We start from the raw sequence: 21,939 nt of genomic DNA on the forward strand, positions 1-21,939 counted from the left end.
AGTAGAAGACAGAAGTCTTGTCATCAAGGCCCTATAGTAAGCGTAAAACATTTTTTTTTAATTTCTCATTATATAAATTTACAAATACTCGTTATATAAAACAAGTTAATACATAATTACAACAAGAATACGATAAATTGCAAAAATTAAATAAATACATATAGTAAGAAATATTACAAGATTTTTTTTTTTTCTACTTAAAAATACAAAAATATGTTTGTGTCTGTTAATTCAAGTAAATGCTGTTTAACTATATTTTTAAAACAGTTTATTGAAGTAATACTTTTCATATTTTCATTAAGAACTATGTTTCACAGACGAGGTCCTCTATATGAAATAGAGTAATAAGATGTTTTAAGAGTTGACTTAAATTAAATTAAAATTATGGACAGAGTACCTTGTTAAGTATTTATGATTAATTTTTAGAAATCGGTTATAAAAGTTTTTGGAATTAGTTGTTTCTTAATTTTTGGAAAGGATCTTTTATGTTGTTTAGAAAACAACCGTAAAAATAAGTTATATGCATCATTAGCATCATTGCACTCAGTTAAAAGATTCCAATCAATTTCTGTTAATAATTCTCAAAATTTTATAACAGATTGGTTGTTTATTTGTCTTACATATGCTGCAAATAAATTTTTATATTCAGGAATTAAGAGTACTTTATAAGAAAATTTGGAAAATGATCGTTGATATCAGTTTTTGATATTCCACTTTTGATTTGGTAAGTCATGGCAATATTAGTGATAATGTTATCAATAATTGAAGAAGTATTGCGTGATACGCGCGTTGGTTTGTTAATTACAGGTATTAAACTGTTCTGAAGTAGAGTATTTACAAACCGTTTAGCGTAGGAATCATTATTCATCTTTTGAATTTATGTTTTTTTTGAAGCTATGTTAAAATCACCAATTAAGTAAATATCTTTTTTAGTGGCTTTTGGCAAAATATTTTTTAGGTTTTTTTCAAATGCTTCAAAATTACCATTGTGTGGTCTGTAAAGAGAAGTTAGTAAAAATATTTTTTGGTTTTCTGATTAAAAATTTCAATTGCTAACAACTCACAATTAGCCTCATTGATACTGAGGTTTAGTAATTTTCAAAAAAGTTATAGAATTAAGAATAAAAATAAAAACGCCCCCGCCATTACCGTTTTTCCTGGATTGATATATTAAATTAAAACCTGGTAAAAAAATTAGAATTTAAGTCATCGCCATTTTGACACCAAGTTTCCGTTTGACAGATTACACTAAAATTGTAGTCAGGGTTGTTATCTGTCAAATATGTCTGAGATATACTTTCTGCCAACATGAAATATGTCCCACATATTTTCTATCGACGTATTTTGACATAATTTTATGTCTGAATTACTTTCTACTGATATAAAATATGTAAGACATATTTTCTATCGACATATTTTGACATAATTTTATGTCTGACATATTTACTGTTTGATATTCTTGAAGAAAAAATCAATCTAACAAATTTATTGCGCACTTCAGCTTAATTTAAAGAGTAAAGTGAAAATACTTTAACAAATTTGTTGCTTTTTTGCAATCAATTATGCTTCATAAAACTTTTATTTTAAACCCTATAAGCAAACATCAGTTGTTTCATAAAGGTCTTTTTCTGCCCTTTTAAGCGATGTATCGTTTGATAGTATTGACTAGCATTGATGCATCATTTGATATTATTTGATAGTATTGATTAGCATTGGCGATTTTCCTTATTAGAATGTAAAATCCATCTCAAGCTGAGTTTTTATTACTGAAAGTAGGTTTTTATTAGTATGATTAAACTTAAAATCATTCTTTTGATTAAAATAATAATAATAAAAAAATTTACAGTTATTTTTAATTAATAGTTGATTCTGAAAAAGATTTCATTATGAAAAATTGAATTCAAAAGAATTTCAAAAATTTCGAGCCAAATTAAATTCATTTAAGCTGGAAAATTTGAAATAGTTCGCAAAAATTATATTCAACTCATTAAATTCATGTTAAGAATACTAACCTGTAATAATTTATAACTAATTACGAATAATATACTTATAGTTATAATAGTTAGGATTTATTTAACAAAAAAATAATTGACATATCCTTAAAAGTTTTCATAATGAAAAATGGAATCTCAAAAGATTCTATTGCAAATTAAGAGACCTTGTAGAAAAACAGTTGTTTGACAAAAAGAAAATATGAATTGTTGAGTTTTTTAAACGAATTCTACTTTATCAATTAAACCCAGATTGTTTTTTTACCACCATGATAGAGTTTAAGAAATCATTTGAAATGCGAGTACGTAGATGGCTATAAACCAAAGCGAATCCAGAGTAATCACGTTCAACTTTTACACTGGAGAACGCTACACCGTAAACTACATGCGAAATTTCATAGAGCCAATCCCATTTTGTTTTTTGATTTTTCTTCCAGTAAGCAAGAATGTTGAACTCAACGTCTAATTTCACTAACGCTTCATTAAGCGCCCATTTTAAAATTAGTTGACGAACATCTTCATCTGATTCTGAAGATGCAATAACAATACCTTGTCTTGTTCCTCCTCCAGTATATTCAATGAAGCAGCGTACTTTTTCAGCTTCAACACCTTCTGAGTTCATCGGAATCATCTCTTCAGAAGTATTTGATGAATATGACGCATTTAATTGTATGGATTCTTCTGTTGATGAAGAATTTGAATGCTCTTATCGAGTGTAGAGTTTTTGATGGCTACCTGACACACATGTGCGCCACAAAACATGGCTAAACAGAACAATCCAACCGATTTTCATTCTTTAAGGCGCCAAAATCAATTTCCTTGTCTTCAAAATCTATAAATTCGTCACCATAAATTTCAAAGATTACTTTCATTTGATCTTGCGCATTTTGGAGAATATTTGAAGCCTTCATCATATTCTTTCCCTCATCTGTGCAAGTTGCGTAGATATCATTAACACATTTTCCAATTTTTTTAATCACATTTTCCAATTAAGCAGCTAAAATTTTGCCAAACTGTCAACCTTCTTGAGTAATTATGCCTAAGGTTCTGTCAACTATTTCCCCGTCCTTGATATATCTGCAGCTAACTCCAAACACGTTTCTTCCATATCGCGACGCACTATCAAACATCAACGACATAAGAACATTTTCAGTTTCTTCTCTTATTACCGAAAAAATATTTTCACATACATGTTGAATGTAGCGTTTCATACTGTGACGATTTATAAAAATTTTGAATTCTTTGAGTGCATTTTTCACTAAAGACATTTGTCCGATTTCATCAGCTGATGCTAAAGACAAGTTACGGCGCATCATTAATCAAATCATTTCTCTAATTAATTGATTTACATCAACTTCTAGCTTGATTTGTTTAATTAATTGAATTTCATCGTCATTTCGATGCCTTGTAGGTGGGGTAGCTCCTACTAATTCAATTTCGTCGGCTTTTTCTTTGTGTTTTCGAAGAAGTTGATCTTTGAGGTTACTTAATTTACCTTTCTAAAATTTTTTGCACATTTTACATTTTCCTCCTTCTTTATTTATTTCAAATTGAGTTTTCATTTGTTCATTTAATAAATTATTCTTTATTTTTGACTTTAAATCGTAAGGAAAACGAAATAAATAATTATTAAAATATATATTTCACTCAAAACATTTTATGCAAGTTTATGGCAGTTAATTATGCAGTTATAATGCAATTGTCAATTTTTTTATTGTTAAATAAATCATAACTATTATAACTATAAGTATATTATTCGTAATTAGTTATAAATTATAACCGGTTAGTCTTCTTAATATGAATTTAATGAGCTGAATATAATTTTTGCGAAATATTCCTTCGGCGTAAATGAATTTAATTTGGCTGGAAATTTTTGAAATTCTGTGAGCGGTTTTTTCATAGAATCTTTTCAATTTTTCAAAAATTCAATTTTTCATAATGAAATCTTTTTCAGGATCAACTATTAATTAAAAATAACTGAAAATGTTTTTTTTTTTTATTATTGTTTTAATGAATAGAATAATTCTAAGTTTAATCATACTACTACTACTAATAATAATAATAATGATAATAATAACAATACTAATATTAGTAATAATAGTTAAAAGTAATTAATAATAGTATTGTAAATATTTATAAAAATAACAATAAGCAATAATAATGAGAATTGAGAGCTTTTAGTTCATAAGGAAGGTTGTTCCAAGTTTTAATGCTTTGATATTTTATAGATTTATGCCCGTATTTATGAGAGCGAGTTTTTAGAGACAGACAGGTTTAAATTAATATTGGAGCGACGGTGATAACGAGTGTTGGCACTTTTGGAAAAGAAATTGATGAAAGTTAAAGGTAGGTTATTATGTTGGTAATTCCAGACAAATTGACAGTTTGAAAATTGAATATTATCACATAGTTTTAATACTTTAGAAGTTAGGTAAAGCACATTAGGATAAAAATTAATCTTCTAAAAATAAATAATTTTTAAAGCTTTGTTTTGGAGGTGGGATAACCTAGTAAGAGCTTGATCATACCTAAGATAAACATTTTCACCATTGGATCGCCTTTTTTTCACTTCCGCAAATAACTTTTTTATTATATCCACAGTTTCACGGGAAAAGTCTTCGTTCACATACACGTTAGTTCCTTTAAGCTTCCCAGTGGGCACAGTACGTTTTTAAAACGTTCTTTGGACGTTTTTATTAGGTTTAAACCTTATAAAAACGTCTAAAAAACGTTTAAAAAACGTATCGTACCCACTGGGTTATATGATTCTTTCAGAACTTTTATCTTGTCTTTATACCTCAGCAAATTAATAACAATTGTTTTGGAGTGTCCATTTCTGTTTAATCCTGTTCGATGAGCCCGCTCTATATCTATTCCAGTTAATCCTAATTTATTTGCAAAAAGCGATTGAACTTTTTCTTCTGGGTCATTCCAGCTTTCTTTTTCAGTTTCCAACAACCCATCAATTCTCAGATTTTTTCTTCTGGATCTATCTTCAGATATTCTTTGTTTTTCCTTGACATTAATGATGTTTCTTTTTTTGATTTTTTGTTTTCTCGTTCGTTGATACTGACAATTTTTTATCGAACAGCTTCCCGTGGAAATTCAAGCTCAACTTAACATCTTCTACATCATTGACTAATAACTTTATTTTGTTATAATTATCGTTAACTTTTTGTTCAACTTTTTTTAGACTTTCATTGAATATCTTGGTGCTTGCACTTAAAATGTCAATAACAATTTGTTTCTTGCTGTTTCAATATAGCCGCCATTTCATTTTTATATTCTGAAAACATTGCTGCAGTTTCTTTTTTATATTCTGAAAGCATTTTTTGAATTTCAACAATTGTGACTGCCATATTTATCAAACTTTTGTGTTGTTATTTTATATATATATTTTTTTTTTTTTATTTTTTTTTTTTGTAAATAAATATATGTTATTATAAGAATTTGTTTAAAGATTAAACTTTTTTCAGTCGTAAAAAAAAAAAACACGTCCGCTTACTTTCGTGCGCATTGCGCAACTTCAATATAATATTATAGGGATGGTGTTAAGGCCAAGAAGACTAACCTCAATTTTCAAAATTATTTAGGAGACAGTTTTTTTAATTAATTATAAATTATAGTTAATAAAAAGTAATAATAAAAACAATATTTTTTATCAATAATGTTGTTGATGGGTTAGTCCACTTGGTTATAAATAAAACATAGTCTTATTAATGCAGAAACACAATAATAGCAAAAACAGAAATTGAAAGGTTAATCCACTTGGCATTTACACCATCCATATAATCGTTTATAAAATGTTTGTAAAATAAGTCGAAAAGTTAATAACGATATATAAAAATAATAACATCAAAGTTAAATAAACTACAAACTTTGTCTAGGTTGACTCTCAATTTGACTACACTATATACGAATTCTTGTAAAAATTAAACATCAAAGCTAGGTAGTTTTTTGATAAACAAACCCAAGATAATAAAATCGTAAAATCATAATAAAGTACAAAAATTAAATAAATATTAATATATTTGAATATCCTATTTAGCGGATTCTGGGAGGGATTCAGAAATATCTTTGTTAAATTTAATTCTAGGTTGCAACATTAAAGATTCATTCATTATTTTAAAAAAATTGATTGCAAAATAGTATACCAGTATCTAGCGAGCCTGAAGGAAAAAACTGCTACAGAGTTCAATGGTATATCAGCATTTGTTTTTAAAAAATTAGCTGTAACTATTTCGTCAAACACAACAGTAATTAATAACAAAAGCATTGATGATAAGTATTTTCTTATAATGTGGAAAAAACTAGATATAGTAGCAGTCTGGAAAAATAAAAGGACTGAAACCAAAACCAAAGAATTACAGGCCTGTTTTGATACTTCTCGTATTTCGAAAGATGTTTGAAAAGATAATAGCTAGACAACTGTCTACTTAATGTGATATAAATAAGGCAGTTCCTCCGGAACAACGTAGATTTAGAAAGAAATCAAGTTGCGAGTATGCTTAGATAAATGTTGTGGACGTTTGGATGCGCAGAATTGATCAGGGTAAATTTGCAGGTGCTAATATGATTGACCTGTCTAAGGCATTTGATTCCGTTCCAATAATGAAATATTCAAAATAGGTTGTAACTGGAGCTCAATATGCTGGTTCCACAGCTATTTATCCGAAAAGAAGCAGAGAGTGATTCAGGCCAATCAAGACGGTACTCGCTTTTTTTTATTTACTTCGCCGTTAAAGAATGTTTACATTGCGTATACATATATCAAAATTAATGGCTGGAGCAAAAAGAAGGTACAGTTTGCCTTATCGCAGAGCCCACCATATATAAAAAATTCTACATAATCGTAATATACAAATATAAATATAAAACATAAATCAGAATTAAAACAGAAAATAACTAAGAAAATTTAAAAATTTCAAAATAGCAAATAATTAAAAAGTATGCTAAAAACCGCTAAAATGTTTAAGAATCATTTAAACAAAAAGTTTTGAATAAAAAAATATTAATATAAAATTTCATAATTAACATTATCACAAGATGAATTTTTGACATCATCACTTAAATTTCATTGATATAAATAAATTTGTTTTTATTTGATTAAACTTACTTTAAAAGAAACATTTGAAGTCGCATAAATTCCCTGAACAGTAATAATCGTTTTGATTCATTTTTAAATTGCGGTAATGTAGTCTTGTTTTTGTTGACAATCTCTGGGAATTTTTTCCACAGATAAGATCCGCGGTATTTAATTGAATAGGAGGTTAATTTTAAATTATTCTTGAGAAGAACAAAGTTGTTAACTGAAAACTTTGTTGAATATTTATGATTAATTTTATTAAAATAAGTTTGAAAATTTTTTGGGAACAATCCCATTTTTGTTTTAAACATAAACAATAAAACTTGGTGTAAATTGAGTTTATACACATTTAAAGCACCGAGCGCACGTAAAAGTGGTTTGCAAGGAGTATTTCTGTAGGCTCTAAACACTATTCTGCACGCATGTTTTTGTTTGTTGTAGATTTTCTTAAGTTTTGAATAGCCAGTACTTGCCCACACAATATTACAGTAAGACAAATAACTGTGAATAAAGCAAAATACAATTTTTTCATGGGTGCTTCATTTAGAAAAGATTTAGCCTTAAACATCATTGCCATATATTTTGAGAGTGTTGTTTCAATACTGTTTATATGTAAATACCACAGTAAATTTTCATCCAGTTTTACTCCAAAAAAGTTTGCGTATGTTTTCCTTTAAATATAAGTATTATTAATTATAAGATTTGGTAATTTTAGAGGAATGTTTTCTGATTTATTTACTTTACGGAAAAGTATATATTTTGTTTTATCCACATTTAATGAAAGTTTTTTACTTACGAAGCATTTATTAAATTTACATAACTGTTCATTAACTATTATAAAAAGTGTTTTAACATCTCTGTGAGAACAAAAAAGATTGGAATCATCAGCAAACAAAATTAGGTCTAAAAGCTTTGTTGCTAAGTATAAGTCGTTTATATACAATCGAAATAAGAGTGGTCCAAAAATAGAGCCCTGAGGAACCCTGCAAATCATGGAATATGGAATTGTGTTATTTTGATCATAATATAAAAATTGCTTTCGGTTTGTCAAATATCCTTTGAACCAAAGAAAGTTTTTATTTTTAACTCCGTAGTTTTCAAGTTTTTTAATTAGTATATTGTGATTTACTGTATCAAAAGCTATTGGCAGATCAATGAAAACTCCTAATGTATAACAGTCATTATCAAAGGCGATAGTTATTTGATTAGAAAGTTCAAGTATTGCATGTTCAAAGGAATTTTTTTTTTAAACCAAATTGCTTGCAATACAACATGTTGTGCTCAGTTAGATAATTATATAACCTATTATACATTGTTCTCTCTAGCAATTTTGAAAAGCAAGGTAGTATAGATATAGACCTATAGTTTAAAATATTTGACTTATCTCCAGATTTAAAAATTGGTGTTATACGGGCAATTTTTAGTTTGTCAGGAACAATAGCTGTTTTAAATGAAAGATCAAAAACATGAAATAAAGAAGGTTCAATAAAATCAAATGATTTGACAATACCAATACTAATTTTATCAAAACTTTTGCCTTTTTTACTTTTGAGACTGCTAAATGCAGCTTTCAGATCGCTAAGTTTTAAACTAGTTTCGTCCATAAAATTATCATAAGTTTTTAAATATGAATCAAAAGGAGTGGAGTTAGTTGGGATTTTAGCAGTCAATTTTTGACCAATATTAACAAAGTAGTTGTTTTGTTCTTCAGCTATAATAGATTTATCATAAACTAATTTTCCATTAATTAAAAGATTTTTTGGTAGAGTATTTTTTTTATAATTATTTTTTCCAGTTAAATCCTTAATTACATTCCATACTTTTTTAGTGTTTTCGTTGGTTTTTTAATAACTGAGCATAATAAAGTTTTTTCAATTATTTTTTTGTATTTTCGAATATATGTTTGTAATTTCTATAAGTTATTTCATTTTTATAAGATTTTTTTTTACTTTATATATAATTTTTCTTCCTTTTTTGAAGATTTTAGTAAGCCTATCAACATCCAGAGACTTTAAAGTGATTTGGTATTTATGATTATTTCTTTTTCTGGAAACGCTATCTCATATTGCTTGCAAAATTGACCAAGAAACAAGTTATTAGCATTATTAGCATCACTTGATTGCAAAATTAAATTAATTAAAATCCAGTCAACATTATATTTTAAACAGCTTTTAAAATGCTTTAAGGAGTTTTCATTGATCTGTCGCCGAAATATTGTGGATTTTGTGGCAATATTGCTAATTAAAATGTTTTTGGTTGCTAAGAATGTAGGAAAATGATCCGATAAATCAGTCCGAATTATACCTGTGTAAAGAGGAATATTATAAAAATTGTTAGTTATGATGTTATCAAGTAGAGTAGAAGACTTTTTTCTAAGTCTTGTTGATTTGTTTATTGTTGGAATAAATTTATTTTCTAAAAGAGTATTTATAAAGTTCTTAGCATTATTATTAGAAGCATAGTTGATTAGGTTGACGTTAAAATCCCCGACCAAATAAATATGTTTCCTAAACTTTCTAATTTTGTTTAGAAATGTTTTAAGATGAGTTTTAAACTTTTTCTTTTTTTTTTCATTTCAACTTTACCAGATAGTGGTCTATAAATACTATTTATAATTATGTTTTTTTTTTCAGTTTTATTTACTAATGCACGATTCACAATCTGTTTCATTAACACAGTGAATTGTGGATAAAAATAGTAACGTCCCACCTGCATACCAATCACGTGGTTGGTGAATTGAGGTATAATTAGCTAGATCAAATTCATAATTTTTCTCTTTGTTGAAATGTTATTGAAAATGTAGATTTAGTATATAATATAAATCAAAATAATCAAATCACTTATTTTTTTTATTGTTGTTACTTATAACAGTAATCAAAATAATTTCTTTAAGAAAGCATGTACAAACAAAATAGTTAAAAAATTGTTATTCATTAATTTAACGAATGTAAAAAAATCTAAATATATTTTTGATATTTTCAATAAAAAACTGAAAACCCACCTGTCAAAAAAAAAAGTTTTTTTTTTGATAGGTGGGATGGACAGCGGCGGATTAGGATTTTTCGTGGCCCGGGACTAACTTAAAACAAGAGGCCCCATTCCATTTCATTAATTAAAGTATTTATTTCCAGGGTTTCTTTTAAAAAAAAACTTTTTTTTTGAATTGGCCAGTGGTTGGAAGAAAGCACCGCAACTTCCCAGACTTGAAAAAAATACCTAATCATTCCTTGGCAATCTACAAATGCAGTTTTAATGCTACATATGTGAAAATTAGCAGAATCAAAAACATAAGATTATGAGTGCTGGCTGATATGGTATGATTGACCAAACTGTAAGTGATGTGACTTGCAAACTTTTTTGTCTTTAGTTTTATTTTTCTTTATTTTTTTTTTAAAGAAGTCGTAGTAATATAATATTTTGTTAAACTTTTTAATATTTTTATCAAAAATATTTATTTTTTAACTTGTTTATTAGGTGCTCCAAGAAGTCCTAATGATCTTGTCACAGAGCACCACAGAAGAGAATTTAGTTATGAAGTTCACGCCGACATCCTATACCGATGACGCAAAATATGCCGAGGGCTCACATTAAACTCTAAATCTCTTACTTCTAGAGCGTGTGAACCACTGTGCCGCTGCTGCTTATTTTATGGTCTTCAGTTTGTAAATTGAATTAAATTTTAGTAGAATGTTATATTTTAGAAGTAATTAAACTATATTTTTATCAAAAATTAAATATCTTTGGAGGTAATTTGTCCGTTAAATCACTCTTAACTTGTACAATTTTATATGGAATTATGGTAGCGCAAAAAATAATTTATGTATACTCCACTCTCTTTATACCTACTTAATTCAGTCGATATATGTAACTACACTGCGACTTCGGCTACACAGAGTTGTTAACCGGAAGCTCTCGTGCGATTCCGGAAAAATAAAATTCTTTCGGAAGAATATTAAGAATCAGGAATTTTTTTTCGTATTTAATAATACGAAACATTTAAAATAATCGTTGCCTATTTCGCAAATGTTACTTAAGAAATTTAGCCTTTTTGCAAGTTGAATTACGAAATAAAACATTTTCGCTGCATACTGAAGTGACGCTTACGAAAGTCGCACTTGCAGAACGAGCTTTTTTGCTTAACTACGTTTTGAAGTCTATAAAAAAAAGTTTGTTTACCAAATGGATATAATTGTAAAAATAAAATCTTCATATACCTAATAATAATATTTATTATAATTTTATTTTCAGTATCGCAACCTATTAATATTTTAAGGGTTTATTTTTTGAAATAATGATAAAAGACAAAACTTCTTTCGAAACGAAATTGCTTCGCACCGCAACTTGGGAAATAGTTCTTAGCGTAAAAAAATTTTTTAAATTTTAAATAAATATAATTAATTAAGTTTATGAATGAAATACGTATAGTTAACTAAGTAACTAAAATACTAATTATCATATTATGTTATAACAATCTATACTTATATATACCTATAACAAATAATATACTTGTAATATGTCAACATTGTAAAACAAAGTTTCCCGAGGAAAGTAGTAAATGGAAAGTAACATGGTCTGGCGATTCCGCAAGCAATATAATTTGGCATCTAAAATCTGTTCTTAAAATATTTGGATTATCAAATAGTAATATCAAAAAGAAAGAACTAGATGTTTTTCATAAAGAAATACAAGTTGATGAAAACAGCTATATTAATAAAAGGTCAACTTTAAAAAGACAAGAAGTTATAAATGAGAAAGTCATTGATTTTCTGCTCGAAGCAAATATGCCGATACGGTTTAAAAATCACCAACCATTTATTGATTTTGTAAAAAGTTTAAATCAAGATTACAAACTGCCTCAACGAAAAACAACGTCATATACTTTAGTACTAAAAATGGTTAGTATTTATTGTTATATATATATGTATATGTATTCATATATATATATATATATATATATATATATATATATATATATATATATATATATATATATATATATATATATATATATATATATATATATATATATATATATACCCGTATACAAAATATATGAACGATTTATCAAATGGTTCGCTCACTGACGATATTAGGACTTCAAATTCGTAAAAAGCCTATTTAATTGCTACTTTTTATTATGTTGATAACAATTATCGTCATTGTAGTCGAGTTCTGGGTTTATATCACTTGATTGAATCAAATTAGTCTTCGAATCTACTTCAAAAATCAAAGAAATATTACAAAAATGGATGATCGAAAATAAGGTATAAAAATATAGACAATTAATTGATAGATTGTAAATGCATTGTAGAAACCTACAGTTTTTTAAATATATCATGAGAAGAGTATGGATTAATATTATTATTATACTTTCTTTTTTATAACCAATAAAAGCTGGATACAGTGCTGTTAAGATAAAAGTTTTATTTACAATAGTTTAAATAACCGATCCTTCTTTCGCTCCTCTAGTTGTTGTTATTGTATTTTTTTTGTTTTGTTTTGTTTTTTATATTGTATATTTTTTGTTGTTGTTGTAATTTTAGTTATTTTGTATTTCTCTCTTAGTTTGCTCAACTATTATTTAGTATCTGATGGCCAGTTTCAACAAATCGTTTCTGACAGATTTTAATACGAGAGTGGATTTCTTTATGAGTTTTCCCCTCGTTACGATATCCCAATAGGTCGTTATATAAAGTTTTATTCTAAAGAGGTATACCACCCATGATGTTTGCTTTCGCCCCTATTTCCACCCCTCGTGTGTGCAACTTCTGTTAATGATTTACTGTTTAGAAGCCCCTTATAAATAATAAAAACCAAAAAAATCTTGCTCACACGAGGGGTGAGAGTAGATATTTCAATTTTGCTCAGTGTTATTTAAAATGGCTTCTTAGCTATTTTTTTTAAACTTGGAACTGATAAAAGGAACTGATTTAAACTTGGAACTGATAAAATTTAAACTTGAAATTGATAAAAGGCTAATCTATGAAATAAAGGGCTAATCTATGAAATAAAAAATACATTTTCAATTATATTTCAAAATAAAGACTTATATATCGCTTGTTAAATTTTCTTTGCTCAGTTAAGCATTCATTTTATTTATTAAATATTATAATATCTAGTATTTTTAAGTATGTTTACATATTCTGCACAGTTGTTTTTAAATAAAAAAGTTCACAAAAAACAATTTAGTTTAATTCGGAACACACTATGTTGATAGATTTGATTCATGTTACTTAAATCTCTCGTTCACACTAAATAATAAACGCAAGTAGAAATATGATGATTAGGGGTATCCAAATCATGTTTCTGTAGGCATAAATCATCCACTATATAAAGTTTCAATTTTATATTAAAAATACTTCGAAAATGCTGTCTTTTGCAATAAATAGTGCATATAAACTTGTACATTTTACCTTCGCCGAAAGATATTTCATTCGGTACAACTACCGAATCAATCATCAACATGGACATTTAACTTATCTCGAATATCCGACTCAATGAAAAGATAAGGAGGAAAACCATTAAAATTATTTGAAATCGAAAGTTGATGTGAGCAATAAGAACACTTTTTTTTAAGAAAAAAGTTCAAGACTACGTCTTCACCTACTTTTGAGAAGTAGAGATCATTAATAGTTCTAGCTGAACTTCGCATGCACAATTGGTTATTGCAAACTACTTGTGATTCAAAAGACTAAATTGACTTAATGAAATTAATGAAATGCTCCATTTCAGTTCCGAATGTACAGATCGAGTGATTTCCATTTTCGTCTTGAGAAACACAAAGCTTGCAAACGTCTAAGAGCCAAATACATCTTGCTTTATTCCAATCGTTGGAATCAATAAACCCTATTATAGAAGCAATTTTTTCTTTGATATCAGAGTTTTTCAAATTAATCAATATGTTCTTAGACAGCTTGCTTGAAGTCCAAAGCACGAGTAAAAAATAATCAATTGTACATGTGTTCAATAATTTAACTGGCTTTTTAAAATTTGATTTAATAAGCTTTCCTCCCCATTTAGGAATATTACTAAAAAACCGCGAGTTTTCACTTTGTTTTTCGTTAACTTCCAATTTCTTTGGGCTGACTACATCCTGCTTATTAGACAGCGAACGCTTTTTATTCTTGATAGATTTATCTTCATCTATGCTTGAATGATCATCAAATGACTCAGAAGAAGAAACTAAATTAATTTTAGGTTTCTTTTTCAAAAACTTTTTTAATTTTTTTGACTCATAAACTTCATCTTCCGAAGTTTCAATTTGTGTCAACATTGAAGTTTCTGGTTTAGCGTTATTAGTAAAAAAGAATGTTAGTAATCCAGCTGGATTCGGAAGCATCTCTTCCACATGCTAAATAATAAATTACGCTAGCAATATGCGCACAGCAGCCTACAGTTCTCATGCCCGTCTTACAAGTACAGTACCATCCTTCGATTCCAGTTTCATCATTTGTATTTGGTAAATATTGCACGTACAATTTATACTTTGTAGACCCAGAATGACGAGATCTGATAATAAGAGAAAGAACTTTTGATTTCCCTATCGATTAAACAATTTCACATATTGCCAATTCATATTTTCCTTTATTGAAATGTTCAGAAATGTAGCTTAAGCATTGTCTAAGTTGATATTAGTCCAAAGTGATGTTGTTTTTTATTATTTCTTCAGGCAATTTAAAAACCAAGTACAAGTGTTGCATCAATGTTTACAAACAAACCCTTTTTGTTTAGTTTTTCAGTTTTGACCAGCTTTTCCAAACTATTTTCTAAATAAAACTTTACTTTCATGTTAATAATAATTTTTTGTTTGTCATCCTGGTCTGAGTAAAGACGCTTGAAAAATCTATTAACAAGGGATGCTGCAATTCTGTAGTCAGTGAGTGTGTGAGGCAAACATTTATTGCGCACTTTATCTAAGGCTCTGAAAGATGTTTTTAGAAATGAACTTGTGACATCGATAACCCAACGACACTTGGTAATCATTTTAGATGGATTAGCTTGTAATGTTGGCAATTGTTTTTGACCTTTTTCTACACATGCAAGCATTTTTGGCTCCAAATTATAAGTACTTTTTAAGTTATCAAGACAGTCTCGAAAACCTCTATCAAGTAATATAATGTCACCAGGATGAAGCAATTTTCTAAGATTTTGGTCGCCTAGAAGTACATCATTCATGATTGAAGCATTATTTTTTGTTGCCTCGTGAAGTCCAAATGCATCGACAATTTTTCCATTTGATATAGAAAATGAAAAAAGATTTAACCAAATGTATTTTTTTTGTACGCTGAATGTTTTTCGTTAAAAATAGTTGTTGCTGCTCTTTTGACAACAACAGTAAGTTCCATCGAGATATCAACTGAGATTCTTTAGCATTAAATATTTCTTTGGCCAATTCGCTGTTATTTGCTAACCATTCACTCCTTGTTAAGTGACCTACACCTAAGTTATTAGGGATGAAATCTTTGACAAAAGCATCTCTTACATTTTGAAAATATCGAGATCCTTCAAAATGAGAGTCAATATCAAAATAATCAGCGACAGTATATTGATCAAGGCCAGTTTTTAGCCAAAACAGAAGGATGGCTAGACCTTGAGATTTAGATCTACTACTGGTGTTTCTGAGTGAAATCAAATCTCCACTTAGTTCTTCAAATTGTTGTCTATTGAATCCTGGCAAATAGAATCAGGTAGTTTTGAAATATTAATAAACTTTGAAAATAAACTGCTATGCTAAGCGTAATATCGAAACACCTCTAGTAAAAATTTAACTTCTGATGCATTTAGTTTCACATTCTTTTTAACAACAATCAGCTGATTTAAAGTTTCATTGTTTAATAATCCAACTTCGTTCAAATGCTCTCCGCAGCATCTTGATCCAATAGGTATGAGAATTTTTTTTGGACATAAGCGTCAATAATGCCTTGCCCTGAAAAGAATTTGAAATTTTTTGAAGAGTTATTAATGTGACATACGAAACAATAGCGATGAGAAGCAGTTGTTCTAGGTATATCCACCAAAATTGATGTATTTTTTTCGCTCATTCCTTCGCTTTTTGTTAGCTCAACTAATTCTTTTTTAAACTCAACTTGAAAACTTTTTGAAAACTTTAGTGATATTTGTTCATTTTGTTCAATAATTGGTGGGCAAGCTGATATTTGATTTGTTTCAAGCGTTTCAGACAACTCAAGATTCATTGTTTGAAAATCAAACGACTGAGTCACTATAAATCTACTTAACGGTGAATTTATTTTCTCATTCTCCTATCTCCGTGCTCTTTCAATACAGACAGCACAGCAATGTGTTTCAAGTTCAATGGCATTTTTGTTTTTGTTGATTGTTTCTCGTATTTCATTTAGGAACCTCAACTTCGTTTCTAAAAAAACTCTAGATATTCCACGCTTATTTTTTACTTTATCCAATCTTTTGAAACAACATCCGCATCTATTTTCTCCTAAAGTTATTTCACTCCTTTTTAAGTTTTATTTTGAAAAAAAAATTAAAACTCATTTCAAACTGTTAATCTTTTTATTTTGGTACTTTTTAAAAAAACAACAACTTATATATGTTGGGAATTCTCTTCCGTTGGAAATACAATTTAATAGCATTGAGAGGTTATTATAGTCAATTAAGTATTAGAAAATTGCAAAACTTTTTAAAAATTTTTCCTAATAAATAAGCGGTTAATTAATCGAAAATAATTAATTAACTTCTATATATAATTAGTTATAATTAATCGTACGCATTATAGTTGGAATAATAGTGCTTAATGAAATTAATTTAAACATAAACCAAAAGGGCCGAAAACTTGATTAGACGCCTAACCTCTTTAAATTTAACATGAAAAAAGCTTTAACAGATTTAGATCCTTTATTAAAATATTTTCCATGTTTTAGTCATTTATGCACATTTAATGTCATTAATGTTTAAATTTATGCTCAGTCGATTTTTAAAGAAATTTAGTATCAAACGATATACGAACTGTAAGGACATGAACTTGTTTAAATATGCTTATTATTGTTATTATTATTATTATTATTATTATTATTATTGTTATTATTGCTATTATTATTATTATTATTATTATTATTATTATTATTATTATTATTATTATTATTATTATTATTATTATAAAATAAATGTTATAATATTATAGTGAGAAATATCATGAATATAAAAAAGTTTAATAACCATGACGAATTAAGAACAATTGAAATAACAGAAGTTCAAGAATATGAACTATTGAAATAACTGAAGCTTTTCCAATATTTGTTGAAACAATTTTACTGTGGGGGTTGAACCAAATTATATTTCTATTTCTATATCACTTTTTTGCAACTTTTATTTCAAATTTTATATCAAAAGTTTAAATCTGCTTTTTTTAAGAGCATCTTCATACATCTTCATACGTTTAGAGTTAAAAACGATTTTTTTAGTTTATCATAAGAAGAGTTTTAGTATATTGTTAATTGAAATAAGAATTATTAAAATTTTAATTTTTTAATTTATCATAAGAAGAGTTTTAGACTATTGTTAATTGAAAAAGGAATTATTGTTAATTGAAATAGGAATGTTAATTGAAGAGATTTCGTCTATTGTTAATTGAAATAGTTATTATTTTTAATTGAAATAGGAATGTTAACTGAAGAGGTTTAGTCTATTGTTAATTGAAATAGGAATTTGTTCTAAGATTTGAGGGGGATGATTATTATCTATATATATGTATTAGGGTAATATCTATATATATGTATTAGGGTATTATGAGCACCTTAAGCAAAAATTGGAGTATTTTTTAAAAATTATTATGGTGGATATAAAATTTTTTGCGAACAAACAATTTTTAGGGATCCCGTCTCATGATCCATTTAGATGTTTGGACACTCAAATTTTTTTCTTAAAAACGCAGAGGTTTTAAAAAGTATCAATAGTACTCAATATTGATCATTTCACCTCTACAAAAATTGAACAAGTATGGGTATGATTGCAAACCGGCGAAGTAAGTTACTATTTGGGTATATTTATAGACCCTCTATATTATCTAATGAAAACAATAACTCGATTATAGCTTCAATATATAACGCCAAAAATGCAATGGTTAGAGAATAATTTTCGGATTTACTAATTTCAAGCAATTTCAGATTCAACAAAGTTATATGGAGTGGAAGTTATATGAAAACGCATACTCGTGCGGTGATAGTGGAGACGAATCTAATTAGTTTTTAAATTATTTAGAAGACTGCTTTTTCTAGAACTAGTTTTTCAAAAACCTGCAAATGAAATGACTTTTGAATAAAGAAATTGTCAATGATGACAACAGAGTTTCAGACATAGTTCATTTACCACCGCTCGGAGTTAAAAAATCACCGCCGCTTGGAGTTAAAAAAACACCACCACTTGCAGTTAAAAAACACCCTGCTTGGAGTTAAAAAAACACCACCGCTTGGAGTTATAAAAACACCACCACTTGAAGTTAAAAAAAAAAAGCTCACAATCTGTTAAATTTTAATTTCAGTTCAGCAAACAAAATAACTATTAATCGAATTGTAAACAATAACCAGTTAAATTATAAGAGAGATTATTTAAAAATCAGTCAAAAAATGCCAAATATAATTTGGAATTAATCTTTTGCACAAAAACCTATCAACGATTGCATAAATATAAAAATCAAAAATCAAAAATTAAACACCACATTGTAGCATTTAAAAATAAGGATGGTATTAATGTCATTGATAAATAACAAATAGCATGTACCTTAAACGTTTACTATAACTTTGTTTATACATATGAACATTGAAAGACACTACCAGAATTCAAAACTTAATACCAAAATGCATTAGAAGAAATATATGTTTCTGAAGATTAAGTAAGAAATTGTTCAAAATGTTCAACAACCAGTATAGAAGTATTCTGCAAACGAGTTGTGTATGGAAGAATGGAAAGAAGCAAATATAACTCCTCTTTTCAAAAAAAGTGATTAAACTTAAACCTTACAATTATTGTCAAATATCGTTAATTTCAATTCCCTGCAGGATTTTAGAACGAATTTTAGCTGAAAAGTTAATCAACTATTTGAATTCCAATCAACTTTTAACTATTCATCTACATGGTTTTAAATGAGATAGAAGCTGTTCAAAAAATCTTTTAGAGTATTTAAATATAATTGCTAATTGTATAGACGAAAAAAAATTACTTAACGTATTATATATTAATTTAGCAAAAGACTGCATTTGATTGTGTTCCACATAAACGCTTACACAACTCTACTGATTAAATACTTATATTTGATTATCCTATAAAAGGACAAAAATAACCACATCAATAAAGTGGTCCGGTTTATTTTGCATAAAAATTTTTACCCATTGAAAGAAATATTTACAGTTACTGAGAACAATTTCATCAGAATAGGAACTTTAAAAACATGTCATGGAAAAAAAAAGATTCTGTTATATAACAAAAAATATCTTCCAAATTGTACTAAGAATATTAACTGCTAAATTAAAATAAAGGCTTCAGCAGTGGTAGAGGTTTTTCTAGGTAAAAAATTATGTGCCCTAAGAAAAAATCTGAAATTGAAGATAAAAAATAAAAAATATATTTTTGCCAAGGCGTTTGACACTGTTGATGTGGCACCAACAAGGCGTTTGACACGGTTGATGTGGCACCAACATCTTCTGCAAAAACTAGAAGCATTTTGTATCACTGGAAAACTGCTTTACTGTATTGGTGAATTTCATAGTAATCGAAAGCAGAGAGTTGTTCTCGGCGAGTGCGAGTCCAGCTTAGCAGACGTAACTAGTGGTGTAGCATAGAGCAGCGTATTGGGTCCACTTTTGTTCATTATTTATATAAGCAATATACTGTCAGTTATCAATTACTTTCCTTGCAAGTTGTTTTCGGATGACTGTAAAGTTATTGCTTAAATTAAAGATGCTTCAGATTCGAATAAGCTACAGCTAGATTTAAATGTTATTACGGAATGGTTAGAAAAATGGTACATGAAGCTGAACCACAAAAAATGCAAAGTGATGCATATAAGTAAAAAAAAAACCCAAAAAATTATTACATGTTTGATGCTGCAGCTTCAATTACCAGAAATATATTACAAAATCTGAAAAGAAGCATGATCTTGGCATTACCATTACGTCGAATGGCAAGTGGGATACACACATTTTCGAAATTGCTTCTAAAACTAATAAAATTTTAGGATGGGCGATAAGTTCATTTATCAGTAGAGACAACAAACTATGGAAGAAATTATACACAGTTTATATCAAACTGCTTTTAGAACTTGCAACTCCAAGGTATAATTATAATCAGCAAAAAAAAAAAAATTATTTTATTTTACGAGGTATTGCTAATCATTGGTTTTCTTCTTATATTAGGGATCGCACTCAGTTTGTTTCAATTAATGGATTTGAATCCACACATAAAGTTATTAGATATGGTGTTTCGCTAGATTCCGTTCTTGGACCGTTATTGTTTTTATTACATATAAATGATTTATATTGTTCATTAAAAAATTCTAAGGTACATCATTATGCTGATGGTACCAATCTTTTATATATCAACAAATCACTTACGACTCTTTGGAAAAAGAGTTGTAAGTGATTTGTTGATATATAAAAGATCTTCATTGCTGATGTAACTGGTTAAATAGTAATCGTATTCGTTTGAATGTCAATAAAACTGAATACATTATTTTTCATTTCCCTCAAGTAACTATTTTAATAAAAATAGTTACTGGAGGGGAATGAAAAAAGTTTTTTTCCGTTTATTTTAATTTTAATATAATATTAAAATTAGCGGAAAAAAACTTTTTCCGTTAAACTATATAAAATATCTTGGAGTATATCTTGATGAAAACCTCTCTTGGTATAATCAACTGTATCATCTTAAAAAAAACTTACACGAGCTAACAGTATGCTTTCTATAATTCGTTACTATGTTCCTATCCAAACTCTTCAAATGATTTATTCTTCTTTATTCTCTTCTCACCTTTGCTATTGTTGTAGCATTGCTAGTTTACAACGCGCATCTATTAGAATAATGACGTTTTCACCAATGAGATCTGATATCCAAAAAGAAATTTTCTGATCTAAAAATCCTAAAACTCCATGATCTTGTAAAGTTTTACAACCGTCTTTTTGCGTTTGACTTTCTCCCAAAAATAAACTACCAAACTCTTTTTTAAACTTTTTTATTAAAACAAATGAAATTCACAACCATCACACCAGGAATAAGAAAATAGTAAGCTATACTCTTCTTTTTTTCAACACAATTAAATATGGTAAGTTTTCCATAAAACAACAATTTATTTTCCAATGGAACCAGAGTATTCCTCCATTAATAAAAAAGTCTTAAAAAAAAATCTCCTTGTTACGGATTATATACTGCTCAACAGAATTCAATTTAAAAATATATTGTTGGAGTGTATTTCTTTATAATTTCTCTCTGTACTAAAGTTGACTTTCATATATAATTTCTTTAGCGAACGAGTGGTTTGATTTTTGCTTTATTTATTATTTATCTGTATTATATTTATTTAATATTGTGTTATCATTATATTTGATTATTATCTATGATATGTACATTGTATATATTATATTGTATTATGAACATTCTTAATTTTTTATCATTATATATTTCGTCGTTAATAGTATTTACAATAACAATGTTCATGAATAAAAACAATATATGACCGGGGCAAAAAGATGACTATAGTTGCCTTATCACTAAGCCCCGTAATAAATATACCGTAAATTACAATGCTTAACTTATTAACGCTTAAGTTTACTTTACTTACTAAAAAGACCAACAATAAAGAAGTAAAAACAAACAAAAAAAAAAGACAAAACAAAAAAAATA

This window comes from Hydra vulgaris, chromosome 12, assembly GCF_038396675.1.
Source record: "Hydra vulgaris chromosome 12, alternate assembly HydraT2T_AEP".
In the NCBI taxonomy this organism is placed as follows: Eukaryota; Metazoa; Cnidaria; class Hydrozoa; order Anthoathecata; family Hydridae; genus Hydra; species Hydra vulgaris.